The sequence below is a fragment of the Peromyscus californicus genome, unplaced genomic scaffold (assembly GCF_007827085.1).
Source record: "Peromyscus californicus insignis strain IS unplaced genomic scaffold, ASM782708v3 Scaffold_8__1_contigs__length_139910024, whole genome shotgun sequence".
Taxonomy (NCBI): domain Eukaryota; kingdom Metazoa; phylum Chordata; class Mammalia; order Rodentia; family Cricetidae; genus Peromyscus; species Peromyscus californicus.
This window is the reverse complement of record NW_026294606.1, coordinates 26,863,572-26,886,780: the sequence shown is the minus strand read 5'-3', so window position 1 is coordinate 26,886,780 and position 23,209 is coordinate 26,863,572. Positions and strand designations below refer to the sequence as shown.

Here is a 23,209-nt window from a genome sequence, read left to right as displayed (position 1 = left end):
GAACTGCTGAAAATTTCTGTGTTCATGCCCTTTATCTTTTCCCTTTCTTTTCTGGGTGAGGGTTGAGACAGGATTTCACTATGTAACTCTGGCTATCCTAGAGCTCAATACGTAGACCAGGCTGGTCCTGAACTCACAGAGATCTGCCTGCCTCTGAGTGCTGCCACATCTGGTTTTCACATTTATATATGAATATAGGTTTTTTTTTTTGCTTGTTACTTAAACAGAATCGATTAAATATTTATAGTCAGCTTTTTTTTTTCACTTAAAAATATATCATGAAGGGACTAGAGAGATGGCCCAGATGGCTCAGAACACCGGCTACTCTCCCAGAGGACCAGAATTCAGTTCCTAACACCCACGTTAGGTAGCTTACAACTCTCTCTAACTACAGTTTTAAGTCACTGGACACCCTCTTTCGACCTCTGTAGGCACTACATGCCTGAGGTGTTTATGTATTCAGGCACACATACATATATAGATAAAATAAATCTTCAACTGGTGTGGTGGCACATGCATGCCTATATTTCTACTGTTCTGGAGCTGGAGATGGCAGGGTTAGAAGTTAATGATCAGAGTCATCTTTGGGCTACATAGTAAGAACCTGGGATACATGAGACCCCATCATATATTCATGCACACACACATACAACAAATAAATGTTATATATATTATATACTGTGTTATAGGGTGTGTGTGTGTGTGTGTGTGTGTGTGTGTGTGTGTGTGTGTGTGTGTGTGTTTTGCCATAACACTCATATGGAGGTCAAAGGGGAACTCGTAGGCATGGGTCCTAGGAATCCGATGAGATTAGGTGTGTTTAGGAGGATCTGTCGGGTCCTCAGAATCACACTCAGGTCACCTGGCTTTGCAGCAGGTGTCTTTGCCCCCTGAGTCATCGATCTCATCAGTCCATATCATGAACTTTCAAAGTGTAACAGTATCTTCTCCAAGATCATTTTAGTGGGAGCAGAGTGCTTTGTTCAGAGAGCTAAGTAAGATCCGAATTCTGATAAAATGGTTCCAGATTGCAGAATATCCCCCACACCGTGAAGCTCTGTTGGCTGTATTAGGCTAGGGCTGAAATGTCCAATTACAATGGCCTGCTTTGCTTAATTAACAGAAACTTAATCTTTGCATAATAACGTAGGTGCTAAAAGGTTAAGGGGATGAAGAAATGGCTCGCTAGTTAGGAGCACTTGTTGCTCTTGCATAGGATCTAGGTTCAATTCCCAGCATCCACATGGTGGTTCATAACCATCTGTAATTCCAATTCCAGGATGAACTCTTCTGACCTCACACACCAGACACACATAAGGTACCCTGACATACATGCAGACAAAACATCCATATAAAATAAATAAATAAAAATTAATTATAAAAATAAATCCAAAACACACACACATATAGATCTATACATGCGTGCATGCATGTATAGATATGCACACACATACATGCACAGATTATGAAAGTTAATTTCTTGTAGTCTCAAAGCTTGGTTTCTAGATGGGCTTCTCTGTGTGTCTTTACATTTTCTTCTTCTGTACTCTTTCCTATCGTAATCTCTTCTTTAGCTTTTTGCAGAGACAGGGATGGCATCCAGAGCTTTGTAAGCAAGGGCTCTACCGCTGATCTGTATCCCCAGCCCTAATCTCTTTCTATCACGTTAAATTAGAACCCACTAATGTGTCCTCATTTTTCTTTTCTTTTTTTTATGGTGTCTCTTCATTGCAATAGAAACACTAACTAAGACACCCACTCAGTCGATGGAAATTCATGTCTGGTATTGCAAGCTTAGCCATGGTTGGAGAGGTTATAAACCTGAGAGAAGAACCGACTACTGCCCTTGTTCTAAACCAATATATTTCTAATTGAATCCTACACGTATATACCCATAGATAAGTATGGTTCTCATCCCTCATCAAAGAGACTTCTTTTTGAAGATGATGGAGAGCATTACAAAGATTCACAGCTACTCAAAATATGGTAAATAAGGAATTGTGGGCTGGCCTTCTCTTTTTTTTTTTTTTTTAGTTCTTTTTTTTTTATTTTGCAATACAGTTCAGTTCTACATATCAGCCACAGATTCCCTTGTTCTCCCTCCTCCCTCATTTTTCTTTAATAATCTCTTTAAAGAGTGTATCTCCAAATATATCACATCTAGAGACTGGGCTTTAGTACCTTGACGCGGAGATTCATCCTTAACAGTCATACCCTGGCCTTCTCTTAAGATTTGAAACGATTTTTTCTGGACTTGATGACAGGGGTTTTGTAATCCAGATGTTTTGGAAACTGAGGCAGGAAGATTACAAGTTCAGGGTCTGCTTAGACTCCAGAATGAGTTCAAGGCCAGCTTCAGTAATTTAGTGAGATCCTGTCTGGAAAAAAAAGATTAAAAAAAAAAAGTTAAATAAATGAAGAGGGTTTTTGTTGTTGTTTTTAGTTTTTTTGTTTTTTGTTTTTTTAAAGCTGGAAATATAGGTCGGTGGAAGAACATTTTTCCAGTATGCAGGAAGCTCTCTCGAGTTCTGGGGAGAGGGAAAACTTTTAACTATACTTTCTTATTTCTTCTCTATACTGGGTTACAACCAAGGACGTCCTGCATTCCAGGCGAGTCCTCTCACCACTGAGCTGCACCTCCCAGCTGCAGTGGCTTTCTTCTTCCATTTTAGCTTTTGTTTTGTTTTGGTGCTGGGGCTAGAACCCATGGCCTCACATGCTAGACAGGTGCTCTGCTAGTGAACTTTGCTGCTGGTCTACTGGCTTTATTTTAAGAGATCTCTCCGAGGAAATATAGGTTTGGGTTTGTTTGGTTTGGTTTTTCAAGACAGGGTTTCTCTATGTAGTCCTGGCTGTCCTAGAACTCGCTCTGTAGACCAGGCTAGCCAAGAGCTTCCACCTCTGCCCCCTGAATGCTGGGATTAAAGGCGTGTGCCACCACCGCCCAGCGGAGATATGGTTTTAAAAGGTGTGTGTGTGTGTGTGTGTGTGTGTGTGTGTGTGTGTGTCTTTTTAATGGCATTTGTTGTTTTAAACATAACCAGTCTTAAGTCCCTAAGAGCCACTGAATGTCCTAATTTAGTTCCCTGTGCATGTAGAGCATAAAACTGCAGCACGTCCATCAGTAGCTTCTTCCATGAATGACCAAATGGAGGTCAAGTTGCTTCAGTTACGCAAAGACTTCATTTTCACGTCATGCCATTCTCCATATTTTAAAAGATCTTGCTGTGTTGACATGTTAAACTTGTTGGTAGAGTGCTGCCCATGGTAATGCACAGAGCCCTAGACTCAATCCCCGGTATTGCATGGCTGTTTTCAGTGTCGATGGACAGACAGGGTTTTTCATAGCCATCTAGTAGTGTGACTTACTGTAACGTCTTTGGCACTTTTTACAACTGAAAACTCTGAGTCTGATCCTTTGACTGGGGAACATGAGGGCCTGTTCTGTGAGTAGGCTGACCGACGGCCAGGCAGAACCATTACATAGTCAAGGGCTGGCTGGCTGGCTGGACTAGTGAAGTGGCCCGCCTTTTACCAGCATCACTTGAAGCTGAAGTTAAGGAAATTTTGTTTTGGTTCTGACCATCATTCAGTTGAAATTGTAAAAGATACACACTCATGGCTGGGAATGTAACTCTGTGATAAAGCATTTGCCTGGTGAATGCAAGGCCCAGGGGTCAAACCCTAGCACTGGGAAAAGCCAAAAAAGGCTAGATGTACATACTATTTACTGAGGAAGTGTGTACTTTATTTATCTGTACCTCACCTCTCGAATGAAGAGCTCCACCCTACAAAGAAACATGGAATTTTAAGGGCAAGTCTTCTGGACAAAGAAAGATTTTCATGTGATAAGGATGGCAGGACTTTTGTTTATTTGTTTGTTGTTCATCTTGGCTGACCCTTTCAGAGTCCTGGAAAGGAAGGACTAAAAACTTGCACTATGGAGGGAGGATGGGCTCAGAAGAGCCGTGTAACATTTCATGAAGTCTTGTTTATTTCTATCTTTGAAACATACATTTGCCGTCCAGATGTGTGCTAACAGTACATCTGTCTAAAGCCTGATTGGGAAGTGTAACTCAGTGGTAGAGCCCTTGCCTGGCATGTGTGAGGCACTGGGCTCCATCTCCAGCACTGCAGAAATAAGATGATGGCGGCTGGAACCCGGAAGTAAGCTTGGCTGCAGACAGCAAGAGGAGTCGGTCCTCCTGCTTACTTTTGACACATTTCTAACAGCCTTGGTTATCCAGTTTCCTAACCGCTGCAGATTAGAGCAGATCAATTCAAGGGGAAGAGCAGGTTGCTATTGGCAGGCACACAGATTTCAGAGAGAAGTGGCAAGGGTCAGCCAGATAGTGAGGAGGAGGAGAAGCAACACGAAGCAGACAAACACTCCAGCTGGAACGGACTATGGCGTCCCAGGAAGGGCTGGCGAATAGGGTTGGACACCTAAAGACGAACAGTTTCTTCATGAGGTGACCACCTGCAGCCTGTGCTAAATTGTTGTTTATAAAACATTGGAGTGGGCCTGGGAACATAGCTCAGGTCACACGTGTGCCTGGTATGCACAAGGCTTGGGTTTAACCCTTGACACCAAACAAAGGCAACAAAAGCTATTGAGTGATAGTCGTTAGTATAGGAGTTTATGATCGGATCATTTTGTTCATGTATTAGTTTTCTAGTGTTTTAGAAAATGAAGCAAAACCAGAGCAGTATACAGTGCATTTCAGAGAGGAAAAAAAAAAGTGACTTCTATTTCAAATGGGAACCCCTCAACCACCAGAAACGATGCGTTCCTCAAGTCGTCTGTGTCGATAGAGGAATGGTGGACTTAGGGTGACCGAGGTTGCATTAAAGTGTTCTCAGTAGCCCACTCCTACCAGCCTCTTTCCTTTTCTGAGATAGTCTCACTGTGTAGCTCAGGCTGACCTGGAATGTAGACCAGGCTGGTCTGAGGCTCACAGAGATCCACCTGCCTCTGCCTCCTGAGTGCTGAGATTAAAGGTATGTGCCCCCTCTGCCAGCTACTTCCTACTGCGTGTCTGGGACTCCTTAAGGGAGCGTTACTAAGGAAGTTCAGAAGCTGCAGATGACATCTCCCCACCTGCCCAGCCTTCTGCTGCATTTGTTACTCCTAGGCAAACCCTTCCTCCAACCACTTACCCCTTTCCAGCTCCCCTTACCAGCCTCCTCCAGGTTGGTTCAAACGCTGTACACTTTACCACATATAGCTATTAAGAATATGAAGGACTGGGGTTGGGGATTTAGCTCAGTGGTAGAGTGCTTGCCTAGCAAGCGCAAGGCCCTGGGTTCAGTCCTCAGCTCTGGGGGGGGGAAAAAGAATATGAAGGGATTTCCCTTCTCTTAAGAGAGGTTTCATCTCTGGAACCCCTCACTCAGAAATCAATTCCTAGCCTTTCCCTCTCCTCATTCCTCTGTTAGAAATTTGGCTTATCTGGGAGGTGGTGCTTTAATCCCAGCACTCCAGAAGCAGAGGCAGGTGGATCTCTGTGAGTTGGAGGCCAGCCTGGTCTACAGAGCATGTTCCAGGACTGCCAGGGCTGTCTGCTGGGATCAAAGGTGTGTGCCACCACCACCCAGCTCAAATTGGGTAATTTATAAAGAGCACAAAGAACGGTTTGTCTAGCTCATGGTTCTAGATCAATCACATGGCACAGGCATCTGCTCAGCATTTGGTGAGGTTCCTTTTGCTACATCATAACACATTGAGGTGGTGGAGCTGCAGCATCCTGTGGTGATATTGTGTTCCCCAATGTATTATGAACACTAATAAACTTATCTGGGGTCAGAGAACAGAACAGTCACTAGATACAGAGGCCAGAAAACAGTGGCACACACACACCTTTAATCCTAGCATTCCGAAGGCAGAGATCCATCTGGATCTCTGTGAGTTCAAAGCCACACTGGAAACAGGAAGTTTAATTCCAGGAAGTGATGGCAGGAAGCAGAAAGGTATATAAGGCGTGAGGACCAGGAACTAGAGCCTGGTTAAGCTTTTAGGCCTTGAGCAGCAGTTCAGCTGAGATCCATTTGGATGAGGACTCAGAGGCTTCCAGTCTGAGGAAACAGGATCAGCTGAGGAATTGGCAAAGTGAGGTAGCTGTGGCCTATTCTGTTTCTCTGACCTTTCAGCGTTCACCCCAATATCTGGCTCCCAAGTTGTTGTTGTTTTTTTTTTTTTTTTTTTTTATTATTAATAAGACCTTTTAAGATTCATGCTACAGCATCCTATAGGACAGAGTAGACAGGCTGGTGACATTGCTCCCTTAACTCACTGTTATACAGGAGGACCTTGAAGTTTGGATTCTCCTGCCTCTACCTCCAGAGTGCTGGGATTACAGATTGCACCAACCCAGAGCATCATGCATCCTAGACAAGAATTCTACCAACTGAGCTACATCCCTAGCCCCCTTTCTTTCTCCCTTCCTTTTTTTTTTTTTTTTAATAAAGCTATAATCCAGCCAGACATGGCAGTGCTCCTCTGTTATTTTAGCACAAAGGATGCAGAGGCAGGGGTACTGCACGTCAAGGGGCAGCCTGAGCTGCACAGTGGAGACTCTGTCTCAGAAAAACAAAAGAGCAGATAGCCCCTAATTCCATCCTTACCTCCATGACCTCCTTTAATCCTAGTGACCTCCAAAGGCTCCAGCTCCAAAATCCACAAACCTATCAACACTGCACTTTGGAGATCAGGTTTTAGCTTACATTTGTGAGGAGACAAATGACTGGATCCCAATACCCTCTCCCCATGGCTTGAGGAAGTCTGCCTTCTTGTCTCCTTCCTATGTCATTGTTCTCATTCTCTCTCTCTCTCTCTCTCTCTCTCTCTCTCTCTCTCTCTCTCTCTCTCTCTCTCGCCATGAGTCAGATTAGATCAGGACCCACCATAATGGTTCCATCTTCCATCAGTCATCTCTTCAAAGATCTGATACAGTGCCTTTCTGAGGCATTTAGAGTTAAGGCTTGCAAGTAAATTGGTGAGGGGACACAGCTGAGCCCACCATACTTCCTCTGATATTTATACATTCCCCTTCTCATCTTTTTTATTAATTAATTTATTTTTTAATTACACTCATGATATTTATTAATTACACTCATGATATAAATTACATTTGTGGTATTCATTGATTACATTCACAGTATTCATTCAATAACTATACTTATGATATTCATTAATTACATTAATTGTATTCATTTTTTACATTCATGCTATTATGTCCTGATACTACGGTCCGTTTGTGGGGCTTTTCTATCACACAAAACAGAGATTCTGTACTTCGGAAATCATTGTTCTATTTTCCTTTCTTCTTCATCTTGAGATAATGTCTAATCTTTCTGTCTCTATGAATTTGTATATTTTATATATTTCATGTAATACAATTCTATAGTATTTGTCTTTTTTAATGTAAAAACATTTTATGTACAACTGCAGGAGAAATAATACACAGGTAGCTTGAACATAAAAACAGGTTATAATTCAAAAGTCCAGGGTTATTTGAAACTGGAAAATATTTTCTCTGTAGAAAATAGTAAAAATGATAACATTTCCCAATAAGCCCTTTTAGGCCAAATAATAGCTGAATTATAAATATAAATATTGATTAGATTCTGGGATACAGAAGAAACCTATCTTCTTCTGTTCAGAGAGCTATGTTTTACTTAAGTTGTGTAAGTAGATTCCTATTCATCTTCCTCTTCACTGTTTGAATTATGGCAGACATTTTTTATAAGCTAATCCATAATCTATAAAGATTTTAGCCTCCCCTCCTGAAAGTACAGCCAGCATTTTCTTTCATCAGCTTGATATGGTACAAATTCTTATCCTAACAATGAAATGTTTCACTAAAGCTTGCCCAGTGATTGGGCAAAACCAAAACTTATTATAAGCCACAGTCATCCTAGGGTCCCCTCTTCTAGGTAGCCTCCCTGGATCTGTGGGTTGCAGTCTGATTGTCCTTTGCTTTATATCTAGTATCCACTTATGAGTAAGTACATACCATGTTTGTCCTCGTGAGTCTGAGTTACCTCACTCAGGATGACATTTTCTTTTTTTTTTTTCTTTTGGTTTTTCGAGACAGGGTTTCTCTGTGTAGCTTTGCGCCTTTCCTGGAACTCAGTTGGTAGTCCAGGCTGGCCTCGAACTCACAGAGATCCGCCTGCCTCTGCCTCCCAAGTGCTGGGATTAAAGGCGTGCGCCGCCGCCGCCGCCGCCGCCGCCGCCGCCGCCGCCGCCGCCGCCACCACCTGGCAGGATGACATTTTCTAGTTCTATCCATTTGCCTGCAAATTTCATGCTGTCATTGTTTTTCTCTGTTGAGTAGTACTCCATTATGTATATGTGCCACGTTTTCTTAATCTATTCTTCAGTTGAAAGGCATCTAGGTTGTTTCCAGGTTCTGGTTATTATGAATAATGCTACTATGAACATAGTTGGGCATGTATATTTGTGGTATGATTGAGCATTCCTTGGGTATATGCCCAAGAGTGGTATGGCTGAGTCTTGAGATAGATTGATTCCCAATTTTTTTTTTTTTTTTTTTTGGTTTTTCAAGACACGGTTTCTCTTTGTAGCTTTGTGCCTTTCCTGGAACTCGCTTTGGAGACCAGGCTGGCCTTGAACTCACAGAGATCTGCCTGCCTCTGCCTCCCGAGTGCTGGGATTAAAGGCGTGCGCCACCACCGCCCAGCTCGATTCCCAATTTTCTAAAAAACCACCATACTGATTTCCACAGTGGTTGTACAAGTTTGCACTCCCACCAACAGTGGAGGAGTGTTCCCCTTGCTCTACATCCTTTCCAACATTAGCTCTCTGAAGTGCTTTTCATCTTAGCAGTTCTGACAGGTGTAAGATGGTATCTCCGAGTCATTTTGATTTGCATTTCTCTGATGACTAAGGATGTTGAGCAATTCTAAAATGTCTTTCAGCCATTTGAGATTATTTTTTTGAGAATTCTCTGTTTAGCTCTGTAGCCCATTTTTTTTTTTTAAAATGGGATTGTTCAGTATTTTGATGTCTAGTTTCTTGAGTTCTTTATATACTTTGAAGATCAGTCCTCTGTCAGATGTGGGGTTGGTGAAGATTTTTTCCCATTCTGTAGGCTGTCTTTTTGTCTTATTGACCGTGTCTTTTGCTTGAAAAGCTTCTCAGTTTCAAGAGGTCCCATTTATCCCCTTCTCATCTTCTGAGTGCTACTGCACATTGCCCCCACAACAGCCTAAGCAGCTATTTTATACTTTTCCTCCCAACACCAACCCTTTCATCATTTTCTGTGGCAGGTCCATCCCCACGATTGATCTGTGTCTGACTCATTTCTTTTTTTCTAGATCTTCCTTTAGTTTATGTGTGGGAATATTTTCCCTACGTGTATGTATGTGCACCACATTTGTGCCTGGTACCAGCAGAAGTCAGAACAGGGCATCAGATCCCTTGGAACTAGAGTTACAGATGGTTGTGAGCCTTCATGTTGGTACTAGGAATCAAACCCAGGTCCTCTGGAAGAGCATCATAACACAGCACTCTTTAATGCTGAGCTATCTCTCCGGTCCCGATCTCCTTGGTTTTGCTTCATATCTGCTCCAGTTCCTCAACTCAGACTTCACCATCTCACCAGCATCTATCTTTGGATTCTTCTTCCCAGAGAGCCCCAGGCCTGGCTCCTGTTTGACCCCATATTGCTTGCTCTCCTTGCTCTCCCAGCGAGGCCTGCTTTCTTTGTCTTTACTCCCTTTGGTCAGGCCCAGCTCTCACCACCTCAGTCCCACCCCCACCTTGCTAGCCACCTTTCTCTGTTGGCCTGGCCATGCCACACCAGCATCTGATCATGCCCTAGAGGTATAGAGGCTTTTAGACCCCTTCACTTTGTCGGCCTTCCAGCTCTAGTCACCCCCCACTGTTGCCTCTGCCTCTTTAGAGGACAAAGAGAGGGCTGTCTTGTCACCCCACTTCCTTCTGGCATGAAGGCCTTGGAGGGAAACTCAAGAGTTATGTGCGTGAGCCGTGTTAGTCTCAGCCCGTGGCTCTTTCTTGCTCTTTTGTACTGGTAATTTATACATTCAAGGTCATCAGTTACTAACTCTCACAACTTGCCCCTCGCCCCCCATCAATATTTCTTCCGTGTCCCTACAATTCTTCCTCCCTCTCCTTTGTTAGGGGAAGAATGATCATTGTGGGGCTGGAGAGATGATGGCTTTGTGGTTAAGAACACTTGTTGTTCTTGCAAGGGACCCACATCAAATCCCATAACCCACATGGTAGTGCCAATCACCTGTAACTGCAGTCCCAACAGATCTGATGCCCTCTCTGACTTTCCCAGACATCAATGCCATGGCTTCTCAGCCTCAGGGCTAAGTCATCCCAAGGCTGATCTCGTTACCTTTTCTTCTCTGTTACAGACACAGGTGTGTGCTCCTTCCTTCCAAAGCTGTAGCTTTCTGCTTCTGATATCTGTATTCCCTCCCTTTCTGACGTCAGTTTCTTTCCTTTGGACATCAGTTGTCAGAGTGGTTTATCCATTCCCACCTCTTTCACACTGATCCTCCGGGAGAGCTGGCCGCCTCCTTCATGGCACAATCAACACTTGGGACCAGAGAATTCTCCCCTCTGGAGCTTGTCCTGTTCATAGCAACATGTTAGGCAGCATGCCTGGCCTCATTTATTAGGGGCCTAGAGTACCTTTTTTCCAATTTGTGATAGGCTGGAATGTGGAGACATTGCTTAGCATCCCTTGTAGAGCAGAACTGCCTGTTTAAAAACATCAGTGTAGATGCTTAGAAATGTAGATTCTAGGCAGAGGGTGGTTGTGATGGCCCACACCTTTCATCTCAGCACTTGGGAAGCAGAAGCAAAGGCAGGGAGATCTCTGAGTTCAAGGCTAGCCTGGTCTACAGAGTGAGTTCCAGGGCAGCCAGGGTTACACAGAGAAACCCTGTCTCAACAAAACAAACAAAACAACAACAACAAAAGGAATGAGGGTTCTGCCAAGTCATTATTTCCAGTCTCTCTACAGGTGTGTTGAAATCCATAATATGTCTAGCTAAGGCTTCAGCATTATTCTGAACATACAATACTTGCAGAACAGACAGAGGTTTGTACCTCGTGTTTATGTGAGGGAAGGACAATTATAAACAAAACTGTCAAAAGTAAAAAAGTGTAGCATCTTATCTTTCTGATTAAATTCTTTATATAAAGACATGGTCTCGCCGGGCGGTGGTGGCACACGCCTTTAATCCCAGCACGCGGGAGGCAGAGCCAGGCGGATCTCTGTGAGTTCGAGGCCAGCCTGGTCTCCAAAGCGAGTTCCAGGAAAGGCGCAAAGCTACACAGAGAAACCCTGTCTCGAAAAACAAAACAAAACAAAACAAAAAAAAAAAAAAAAAAAAAAAAAAAAAAAGACATGGTCTCACTGTGTAGCTCTAACTGGCCTGGAACTCACTATGTAGACCAGCCTGGCCTCGAACTCACAGAGATCCGCCTGGCTATGCCTCCAGAGTGATCGAATAGGCTTTTTACAAGAATCAGTAATCTAATTCTCAGTTGGCTAACGATAGCAGTAGTAAGGGATGTCGGGCCCCTGGGGTCAGCTGGGGTCTACATTGCAGTTCTACTGTCAGTTATTTGGTATTGGGCCGACAAGTAATGCCACCGCTGTAGAATGGGCACAGTCATAGCACCTACCTGACCAGAGTGTGGAGGGGCTGAAGCATGATCTTAGCTAGAAGCTCACCCTTGGGCCAGCGCCGGGCACAGCGAGTGTCCAGTGAGTGTAGCTGCTACCTTCTCTGTTGCTCCTTTCCTTTCTCTTCCTTCTCAGCAAAGCTCACAGCCTTCACTTCCTCTTCTTCTTTAACCCCTTCCTTCCTAGGCCTGACCTTCCACACTCTCATCAGTCTGGTGTCGCCGCGCGAGCTTGCCTTTTCCCAGTTATGAGCCTTGATGGCTCTGTTTCAGGGTTGACCAGCTTTTCTTCAGAAGCCGCCGCTTCCTTGGCTGGTCGGCTTCAGGGGAAAAAAGAGAGGGCCCTCCTGTCACTCCCACTTCCTTCTCCTCCTAACTGCCGGCATTTCCCTGGGTTCAGCCTGCTGGCCTCTTACACTCCGTTGTCTCTCTGGGCCCTTATGCTGGACCCACGTCCCTGTCTTCTTCCATGCATCTCCTCTCCAAAATTCATGGCACTAGTGAGCTGACTTCCCATCTCTGTAAGTCACAATCAAGGGACCAAAACTAACAGTTTCTACCTCCTCCCCTCCTCCCCCTCTTCCCTCCTGTCCTTCCCATTTCTGCTGCGTTCCTGCAGGGACACTGGCCACTCTAACACCGCTTAGTGACCTCCCTTCTTTTATACCACACTTTTTTTTTTTTTTCAGAGCTGCGGACCGAACCCAGGGCCTTGCACTTGCTAGGCAAGCGCTCTACCACTGAGCTAAATCCCCAACCCCAATACCACACTTCTTGATTAGTGCTCTATAGTTCCTTTCACTTTCTCTCTCCCATATTGAATTGGTCAGTTTCTCTTCATTCCATGGTCCTTGAGTTCACAATCCTCTTGCTGTGTTCAAGCATTCCAGGCCTGTAGCACCATGCCCAGCTTGTGGCCTCATGTCTCGAATCAGTTTTCTCCCCTCTACCTCAGCAGCAGCACCTGAGTTTTCACTCTTTCTGAGGTGAACTCTTCTACTAACTCCTAACGAGTCTTCCTGTCTCTTCTTGTCACCTCCCAGACCACTCTCCACAGTACCATGAAGGAAGCTGGCTGCCCTCCTCTGCAAGCTCGTTCTTGGACAAGGTCCAAGTTTGCTTAGTGGTTTGCAGAGCCCCCTGGCTGTTGCTCCAGCCCCATCTCTTGCTGCCTCCCCCTCCTTCCTCCCAAGCTGCTGTCACCCAGAGGTGTTTGCAGTTCAGGAGCCTGACCTTGTGTTGTGCCTCGGTGCCCTTGTGCCGGCTGCTCCCAGACTTCTCTGTCTGGTGTGCACTGCCTCCTCCTCTCCGCCTGGGAGACACCTCCATGACTCCTGAGACTCAGCAGGCTGTGTCACCTCATCCAAGCAGCCTTCTCCAGGGTCCACATCCTTTCCTTCATTATCCACTTCAAAGGCATGGCCCTATTTCCCATCTATTTCTACCTCAGGTCTCTGTGTCACCTGCTCTGTTACCTTCTACCTCAAATAGGCTCCCATCTCCAGACTTTCTCATTCTTATTATTCTCTTATTTACCTCAGGCATAAGCTTGGTCCTGATTTCTTTACCTCCACTTCCCAACCTTCCCAACCTCTATCAGATGTTTTTCTGACAGCTTTTTTCTCTAAGAGAGCCCCTCTGCTTCCCACCTTGGGTACTCAAGATTTTTCATGGATGATACAGAAAAATTCTATTGGTGTAATCTCACATATTTAATAATGTCCCATCACCTATCAATTCCTGTCCATGTTTTAATCCATCCATCCTAGAATCTGCCAATTTTAGGAAAAGGCCCATAATTTGCTACAATACTGCTTTTATGTCTACTGGTTTTGCTATATATGTTTTATCATATATATATATATGCCCTTTTTGGTGTTAATTTTGGCTTTTGGTGTGTGTGTGCGTGTGTGCGTGTGCGTGTGCGTGTGCGTGTGCGTGTGCGTGTGTGTGTGTGTGTGTGTGTGTGTGTGTGTGTGTGTGTGTGTGTGTGTGTTCTGGCCATGATGGTACCCTCAGAAGTCAGAAGAGGGCATCAGATCCCTGGAGCTAGAGTTATAGACAGTTGTGAGCTATCTGATGTAGGCGCTGGGAACTGAATCTGGTCCTCTGTAAGAGCAGCAAGTGCTCTTAAACACTGAGCCATCTCTCAGTCCTCATATTTTTGTTGTTTTGAGATAGGGTCTGTATAGATAGTCCTGGCTGGCTTGGAATTTGTAGTTATACTTCCGCCTCTGTCTTTCCAGTGTTGGGATTAAAAGTGTGTACCACTATGACTGGCCTGATTTGTCAGTTTTATTCCCAATTTCTATCTCTTAACTTGCTGGTGATTCTCTGTAGCTGACTTCCAATTATTGTGTGTGTGTGTGTGTGTGTGTGTTTGAACATGTGCAGGCATGGATGCATGTACTTTGGTGTACAGGTGGAAGCCAGAGGATAATATTGTGAGGTGGGTTCTCTCCTTCTACAGGGGGGATTTGAGAAATTGAATTTAGGTCACCAGGCTGGGCAGCAAATGACTTTACCTGCTGATCCATCTCAACAACCTTCAAATTCTTATTTACTTTTTAAGCTATTTAGACTAATGCTTCAATAAGCATCTTTGTACAAATTTGATTGAACACATTTTCATTTTTAGTATATGACTTGGGATTAGAATTGCTGGGTCATATTGTCACTTTTTTTTAAATTGGCTTTTCAAAACAGAGTTTCTCTGTGTAACAGCCCTGGCCATCCTGGAACTCTCTCTATAGACCATTCTAGCTTTGAACTCAAAGAGATCTGCCTGCCTCTGCCTCCCCAGTGCTAGGATTAAAGGTGTGTGCCTCTATGCCTGGTTAGAATCTAATTCTTTTTATTATTTTATTATGTTTTATTTTGGCTTGAGATAGGATCTTACACTATAACTATAGCCCAGGCTGGATGGAAGTCATGGCAATCCTCTGAAGTGCTGGGATTACAGGCTTGAGCCACCATGCCTCATTAGAATAATAATAAAAAATTCATGGTGACCTTTTTGTTGCCAGAATTATCTACATGGTATAAAAATGGTGGTGATTTATCATGAGAATCCATGCAACTTTGGACACTTGAAAGTATTTTACAGAATAAACTGAACTGCAAGTAAAACTCCAACTTTGATATTGTTGCTGTTCGTGGTCCAGCATGATGGGGCTAGCCTATAAACCCAAGCACTTGGGCAGTGTTGGCAGAAGGATGGTGAGTATAAGGCTGGCCTGGTCTACAAGGGAAGAGCTAGGGTCAAACAAATACATTCAAACAAGCAGCAGCAAAACCCCTCTGCCTCCCAAGAGACAAGTAAATAAGGTAGCATTGTCAGAGTACCCATCCTTAACCCCCTTCATTTGAACAGGTTATAAACTGGAACCACAAGTCTAATTTCTTTTTTCCCCCCGAGACAGAGTTTCTCTGTGTAGTTTTGGTGCCTGTCCTGGATCTTGCTCTGTAGACCAGGCTGGCCTCGAACTCACAGAGATCTGCCTGGCTCTGCCTCCCGAGTGCTGGGATTAAAGGCGTGCGCCACCACCGTCTGGCACAAGTCTAATTTCTTTGATGACCATGTGAACTATTCTATTTAAAGACCAGTCCTCACAACAACTTTTGGTAATACACTTGGGAGACAGGATGGAGGTAGCAAGATGCTTAGAAGAATGCAACTAGCCGGGCATGGTGCCACATGCCTTTAATCCCAGCATTTGGGAGGCAGAGGCAGGTGTATCTCTGTGAGTTCAAGGCCAGCCTGTTCTACAAAATGAGTTCCAGGACAGCCAGAGCTACATAGTAAGACTGTCTCAAAAAACCCCAAAACCAAATGAAACCAAACAAAAAGAAAAACAAACAAACAAAAAAGAAATTGCTGAGGCTGGTGGAGCACTTGCCTAGCATGAGCCCATGCTGGTACTTCATAAATAAGGCGCGATGGCACTAGGAACCACAAGTTCAAGATTATCCTTAGTTAGCAAGTTCAAGGCTGGCCTGAAGACCTGTCCAAAAAAAAAGGAAAAGAAAAAAATGCTACTACTAAAATTTCACCAGTTAGTTTTGCTCAGCAAACAGTAGACCCTGGGAAACATAACAGGTTCTGAAAACTTACTTTTAATGACTGGAAGTCAAAGAAACAGCCAGCTGAATCAGTTCCCTCACAGTCTGTGGTTTAGCCTACTTATCTCAAGTCAGGGGTAATGGTCCAACTGTTTTTCTTGGGTTCTAGAGAAATCTATCTTGGCCAGGCTTCATTTTGTTCATTCTATCCCCAGACAGACACTTCTGTCTGCAGCCCCTCAGACTAGAGTACATTTGAAGGAAGACTTCAAATTAAAGTCCATAATGGGCTTTACAACTGTAGGGTGCTTGAGCCTTCCAAGAAGAGCCCGTGGGGTGGAGCCAGGGCAAAGGCCATACTAAATAGTATGTAGCAAGCTTTCTGCATGTATAACATCAACCCCGTAGTCCCAAATGCATAACTCTATAGTCCTGTTTTCTGTGCTTTTATCTTCAGAATTTTGGTGTTTGTGTGTGTAAAGGTAACTGTCATTCTTATCTTTCTGAAGATGTATCCAAAGGCCGAGAACAAGCCCCTTTTGGAACCTAAGTAGAAACCGTCTTACTAGTTGGAAACATGTCAGCTGCTTTGTGGAGGAAGCACAGCTGAGGCCTGGTTTCTCTGGGTTCTGTGATAACTCGGGCCAAGGCTGTGTGGTGGCTTCAGGAGCCTCGGGGATGGAGAGAGGCTCGCAGGAGGACCCGAGGTTTCAGAGTTGAAACAGGAGCCCTCTGAGAGAAAGAGATATTACATGTGGCTTCCCTGACGCCTAGAAGGGAGACGTGGATGACACAGCACCAGCCATTCCGTCGCGGGGTGGGGACAAGGTGGAGGTAGACGCCATCCTTAGGCCCCTCTCGGGCAGGCAGCCTCCGCCGAAGCATCACTTGTAGGCAGTGAGAAGGCAAAGCGACCAAAGTGTAGGGCCCTGGCGTTTGTTGGAAGAGAAGCATGCCCCAAAGTCGCTGCGCTGGTGGGAAGGACCAACCTGGGAGAGAAACTGCAAGAGGTTGGGGGCGGGGTGAAGCGCCTGCTCTTTAATCTCCGGCCCCATCCTCTACTCGCCCCACCTGGATGCAGGGCGAGGACCGCGTACAGAAGGAACTGGGCGGGTGGGGCTCCGTTTTCAGATTCAGGGGAGCGGAGCCGGATCTGGGGTCCACCGTCACCACACTACCCTCTCTCGGGCCTCCCAGGCGTCCCCCGCAAGCTCCTCTCCGCACCTCCGCCTCTCCCCTGCTCTGTTAAAATAGTGAAACAAACCGTGTTGTAAAGTGATGGAAAGCCGCGGGCTGAGAGCCACTGGCAGTGAGGGGTTGGAGAGGAGGGGGCGCGGTGGCCGGAGATAGTGGCCAACAGTGAGCGCCGGGTGGGTCGGAATTACGCTCAGCTGCAGCCGCTGAGACCCTTCCCCTCGGGCGGCCGGGCCCGCCCCTGGCCCCAGGCGCCTAGGGAGGGCGTTGGGCAAACTTGGGTCTGCTATTGGGGGTATGGTGGGGACTCCACCTCCATCCATCCTGGGAGAGTGGCAACTGCGGTTGCCTAGCTAAAATTGAGGCGGGGGTGACGACAGGGACAGCCGGGTACCGCGGTCCTCCCGACTCCCCCAGCTCAAGCCGCCGCGGCTGCCGCGGCAGCTCTGTAACACGTCCCCAGGAGACTCGCAGGAGCAACACGTGATGTGTCTACTTATCAGGGTGAGAGGGGGAGAGCGAGTCTCTGAGCGTGCGGGCGAGGAAGCGGGGCGGGGGGCCGTGGCGGGGGCCGAGAAGACGGCTTGGGCAACGGGGTCGCCAGCTCCTCGCCCACCTCCCTCCCTATGGGAGAAAAGGAGGAGGGGAAGTGACTGCGGAGTTGATGAACTTTGCACATCCAGAAACGCCATTTTGATTCCTTTTCCGGAACAAGTTTGCATCTCTCCTCGTTCTCTCCCCGAAGCCCACCGGTCCCCACTGCATCATGCCTGGGAGCCCAGCACCCTGCCGGGCCGTAAGTACGCGTCCCGGGTCCCCGCTTGCGGCACTCTGGTGCCTGCGAGATGTCCGGGGCACTGCCGGAGCGACCTTTTAAAGAACTTTTTGGGGATGGGGAGGGTGAAGTGTGCAGAGAGCGGTGTACTTCTGAAACTCGGCGTTTGGCAGAAAGGACCCGCGCGCCCCACGCCGCGCAGCATGCGCTCGGTTGGGGGTGCGGGGTAGGGGCGGCCGGGATGAGCTGGGCAGCCCTCTCCCCTCGGGCTGCGCGCCCGGCCGCTCCTCCTCCTCCTCCTCCCCTTCCTCCGCTCCTTTCCCCTTCCCGAGCCGCCGGCTCTGCCAACCAGCTCCCTGCGCGAGCCGCCGCAGCGCCCCGCCAGCAGGACCTGATGCGCATCCATATTAGCCGTCCGAGCGCAGGAATCCGGCCCGACCCGCGCCGCCGAGTTTATTTTTAACCAGTACCGCCGGGACTCGGATGGTGCGCGCACCGCGGGCCAGAAACATCTTCCCAGCGCTGCTCTCCATCTTCCGCCCTCTCTCCCCCGACATCCTCCCCCCCCATGTGGGAGGGGAAACTTTTCTCCTACATACTTTCTAGTCTCTCTCGGGTCGGGAAGCACGGAGATGACGGAGCCCGCCCGCCACCGCAAGGTATCCGGGGGTGCCCACCCGGGGTGCAAGGCGCGGGGGCTGAGCGTTCGGGGCTGCTCAGTGGGAGCATCCGCCGCGCCCTGCTCTGCGGACTTTGATCCTCCCGGGCGGACGGCGCCGGCCGGGAGGGGCGGCAAGCAGCCCCGCGCCCTCTGCGGGCTCCCGGCTGGCTGCGGGGCTGCGGGCGACCACCGTCGCTGGGGAGGAGGGGAGGCGGCGACCGGGGCCGAGCCGACACGTATTGTTGGTGACTCTGAGGCTGACTGGGTACGAGCTTTGGGGGAGCCCCCGGCTTGGGGCGAGCTTGCATCGCGGAGGGGGGGCTCGCGCCCGGCGCCGTCACGAGCACAGGAAGGAGGCCGGGAGCATCCGAGGCGGGGCCGGCGCCCGCCCCACCGCCCAGCTGTGGAGCGCGCTAGGAAACTTTTGTCCGCCGCCCGCTGGACCAATTTTTCTGGAGTTCTGGGGCTTCGCTTTCTCCTCACACCCCGGCCCGCACCGCCGAGCAAGGAGGCTGGGGGAAGCTGGGGACCGTGGTGGGGGGGAACCGACGACGTCGAGAGTCAGCGCCCCCCCCCCCCCCATCAGGCCCAGCTCCCCGCTCCCCCACCCGGTTCGCGGTCTCTTAGGAAACTGCGACCTTAATGGTTGCTAAGGAGCAGGGGAGGTCCTTCCCGTCGCCGGCCCCCTCCTTGGGAGGTGGTGTGTTTTCTGTACAGGGCCAGGGTCGCGTCGAGGATGTGACCCTCTCTCCAGCCCCGGGTGAGTGCGGGGCGCGGCGACGGTGCCCGCGGGCAGCGGGCCGAGGTCTAGGGGCGCGGGGACCCCACTGGGCTCGGGCTCGGCCACTTGACAGGCGCCGCATGCAACTTGCGTCCCTCGTCCTCGGTGCATCCGTGATGGGTTATAAAAGAGGAGGAAAGTTATTTCTCCTTGCTCAGCAGATTTGCCCTCCCTCGCTCCTTACTGGTTAAGAGATAGAACGTGAGCCCAGATCCGGACGAGCAGTTCACATTCCATTACGAAATTCTACACGGCTTCAGAGCCAGCAGCAGCACACATTCGGGGCACTTCGGAGGGGATTTTCTTCTTTGGGGGATGCTGGTAGTGGTGGTGGTGGAGACCGATACAGGGGTGAATAAAAAACAACCTTTTGGGGATGTTGAAAACCTTGCCTTCAGGTTTTCAGCCCTCAGTCTTGTTTTAGAGTTTAGAGCTAAGCATATCCTTGCTAAAGCTTATGGGAAGAAAGTTTGCCTGTTGGATGTTGGAAGTTGGCTGACTTGCTGCTTGTGCATCCTCTGGTTGTGAGATTACTTTTTCAGATAATATGGTGGTCTGTGTCTGAGTGCGAGTGTGTTGTGCAATAGTTAATTGGAGTGGAAGGTGGAGAAATGAGAACAGCCAAGAAAAGAATGTGTTGATGTTTTTTCACATCCTCTAAGTTTGATGCTTTCTTGAGTAGGCAGGTATAGTTTCCAGGATAATTTAACCCGGAAGTCTGAGTTGGAGGCTAAAGTCTTGGTTTAAACTCTTAAGAAAATTCTGTGCGTGCTCAAAGAAGCCATAGTTTTTGTGGAAAGAGTTCAGTATACTCTTCAAACATTATGTGCAAGGGTGGACTCGTTTTAGAGATTTGGAGTTGATTTTTTTGTTTTGTTTTGTTTTACCTCTGCCAATTGGGGTATCTCCTGATGGGTCTTGCTTTGATGTATTTGGTTACACTGATGAATTAAACATTTGAATGGCTCTAATCAAGTTTTAAATGTATGAAAAAAATGCCTTTCCCAATTTTTACAAAAGGAAGGGGAGAGAGGAGTACTTTGATTTAATTGTTTCCCTGTCTCCCTTTCCGGTTAGTCTACTTGCACTGTCCCAATCTTAACAAAGTATTTTTAAAGCAAGCTAGTTGTCTTTTCAGGGTGTTTGGTTTTCAAGAAAGCATTTACTCCTAAGAAATGCTGCTGATGCTCAGTGGTACATGGAATATTATTCTCGGCGTTTCCCTGGATACCACTTTATTTCTCATCAGAAACTCAGACAGCACCCTCACCATAGACGTGATGGGGAGCATTTGTCTGACTCAGCTGGTACAGGTGGTGCATCCATTCCTAACCGTTTACATCATCAAACAAGTGACCTTTTGATGGAAGGGGCCTTTATTTTAGATTTCTTCAGGCAGAACTATCCAAGAGAGCTTATTTGCATCCAGTGCAGGTACTTGAGTGTGGAAGGAGGAAAATAAAGCCTAAGTGTATTAGTCCTCATCTGATCAGCAGCTGTTTATTGGTTATCTGCCCTAAGTCAGACCCTGGCTAGCAGCTGTTGGCAAACTTCTGTTTTTTGCTTTTCTGTTTGGAACTGCTGTGTTGGTTCACTTCCTAGGTCAGTTTGGAAGTCTTTCTTGGTATTGTGTGCTCACTTGCTAACATCACTTAACAGCTTCAGCTAAGTACATTTCCTGGTTAATGAAGTTGAAGAATTCTATCCTCTTAGGGTTTTGCATGGCATAGTTAATATAAACTTTTACAAAAATTGGCTAAACAGGCCCTCTAGAAGCAGTGAGAAGTGGGTGCTTTTGATGTTTCTATTCATTATCCTTCTGAAAAGTAGGTGGTGCTTAGAAGGTCATAGGATAAGGGTTGCTAAGCAGCTAAACAGAAGGATGCTAAAATTAACCGAAGCTTTTTTGAAAGGGAGTCCTTCCCTGTTTTACATTATTTACTAGGTTTAATTAATTTCTGAATCCTACGTGTTTTTTCACCTAGGAAGGTAGGATGTTAAAGTTGATTTTTGTTTTTGTTATTTAAATAGTCTTTCTTTTGTAAGTGTCTTTAATTGAAGTTCAGTATTCTCTGACCCAGTGCTGTGGTATCAAATGGCAGCTTGTCTGGGATGACTTTCTTGTCTGTTAAGAGGTTGAACTTCCCCCTTGTTAATGTGTGTGTGACTTCACCTGCTTTCGAATTAATAACAGATTTTTATGTTTGTTTTGGAAATTCTACATAATCCACAAAGTGGTGTTTTACTTTTGTTTTATATTTAAATTATTTGCACTTCAAAAGATAGAAGTGCAATATAGTATCAATAGTAACTACAGTATTGTCTCCTGATAAGGAGACAATAGCTTTCTTTCCTCCTGGATTAGATGTGGATGTGACTGTTCCTGGTCCATGTTACCCTACTTCTGTGGCTCTTTTTATTCAATCCAGCTCAGAGATAACCTTTTAAAAAACCGTTATTCTGGGTTTAGAATATATTTGGAAGGACTGAGCAGATGTTGGAAGGCAAAAAGTATTGTGGTTTGCATTTTGCCTTGAGTGTGTTACAAGGTTCTGGAAGTTTTTCCTGGAGATGAAAGATGGCAGGTTGGGTTGAACTGGTGGCTGGAAACTACCACTTCTGTTGAGTGTCAGACCTGCTGCAAAGTAGAAGCTCCCCTGCCTCAAGGTTATATGTCTTTCTGATCCATCAAACAGGCCTTGTTGAGTCATATTTTTTATATTCAAATATAATTGAGAGATTGTCAGGTTTCCTCGTTTCTTTTCTCTCAATTTTTAGATTTAGACTCTAATTCTTGAGTAGAAACCATCAAGTCTCTCTCTTAAATGCAGGGGTCAAAGAATGCTTGCCATGCCCAGGGGTAGAGGATAAATCAGAGGTAAAAAGGTGTACCATCTGAACCCAGAGGGAGGCATGAGATGTGCTTTCTGAAATGCATCGCTTACCTTTAATTTCCCCCACTCCCACATGGCAAGCCGACCAAGGAAAGGAAACCTGTCTGTTGGTGTTTTCTTTACTGCAGAGGTAGAAGAATGAGGAAGGTGGGGAGGAGCTTTTCCTCGTTAGCAGTTAGTCTTGCTGGGCTCTGTCATCAGCCCAGCTTTTCTCAAGGTCTCTCTTGTCACGTTCCTTGGGTGCCCAACTTGGTCTGAAGGGCAGCCGAGCATGCCTGGAGATTTCACTCTGCTTGTTGGCAGCTGAAGCGGGGTGGGTGGGTAGGGAGGAGGGGACAGGGAGCTGGGATCCTGCATCCTGCTTTGATGGGCCTGCAGGCTGCAGGTTAGCCGTCTGCCCATCAGTAAAGGTGACTGCTGGTGAATAGGCGCTTCAGACAAAGCAGTGGGAGAGGGTGGAGACTGTTTGTTCTGTATGATTCAAGCAACTAATGCTAAGAGAATTCGAAAACCTCGGTAAAGGCCGGGGCCTGGGGACTGGCCGCTTCGGCAGCGATTCACCTGAGGGCTCCTTGAGGGCGGTGGAACTCACGGTGGAGAAAGAGAATGAAAACCCCCACTGGCTCTGTCAGACAGCCAGACTGAAGAGAAAAAGTCTCAGTGGGGGTAATTAGATAAAGCTTTTAAATGCTCTATTTGTTTTTCCCCTGAGCTTGCTTGGTATTTCATCCCTTTACCCCCTTTTCCAAGACTGGGGAAGGAGTGTTACAAAAGCGTTTGATGGGCTGGTTGTTGAATTACTTTTACATCTCCTTCTTTTTTTAAATTTTTTTTTATTTGGGTGTAGCTTCTTGGACTAAGTTTCAGCCTCTTTTTGTGAAGACAGTTAGCAAATATTCTAAGTTTAAACTCAGAACAGCACAGATTTACAGCTAGGTCCATCCTGACCTCTGACTCCTCACTGCTGGTTGGAAGCAGCCTGGCCTCAGAGGACTTAGCATTTCCTATATACTGTGGATTTCTCTCTTGGTGGTGTTTGAAAATAAGGCCAGACCCTTTTGGAAGTAATTCTCTGCTTGAATTTGAAGGTGTCATAGAATTAATTCAGACAAACACAAACAGCCCACTAGCAGCGTTACTGCTGCTGAGT

The 23,209-nt window shown here is 46.6% G+C and overlaps 1 protein-coding gene across 5 annotated transcripts in view; it reads left to right on the top strand.

The window, feature by feature from the left end:
• The window catches only part of Rreb1 (ras responsive element binding protein 1), a 187,308-nt gene that overhangs the window by 39,314 nt on the left and 124,785 nt on the right, over positions 1–23,209 (top strand). For 2 of the 5 annotated variants that reach the window (XM_052728324.1, XM_052728320.1), the window contains exon 1: positions 17,513–17,744. The exons of 1 other annotated variant lie outside the window; for it this stretch is intronic. The gene's annotated coding sequence lies outside the window, so the exon portion shown is untranslated. Of the gene's footprint in view, positions 1–17,204; positions 17,453–17,512; positions 17,745–18,045; positions 18,383–23,209 lie in introns of those variants that run through there. 2 more of the 5 variants (XM_052728323.1, XM_052728321.1) reach the window with 2 other exon arrangements.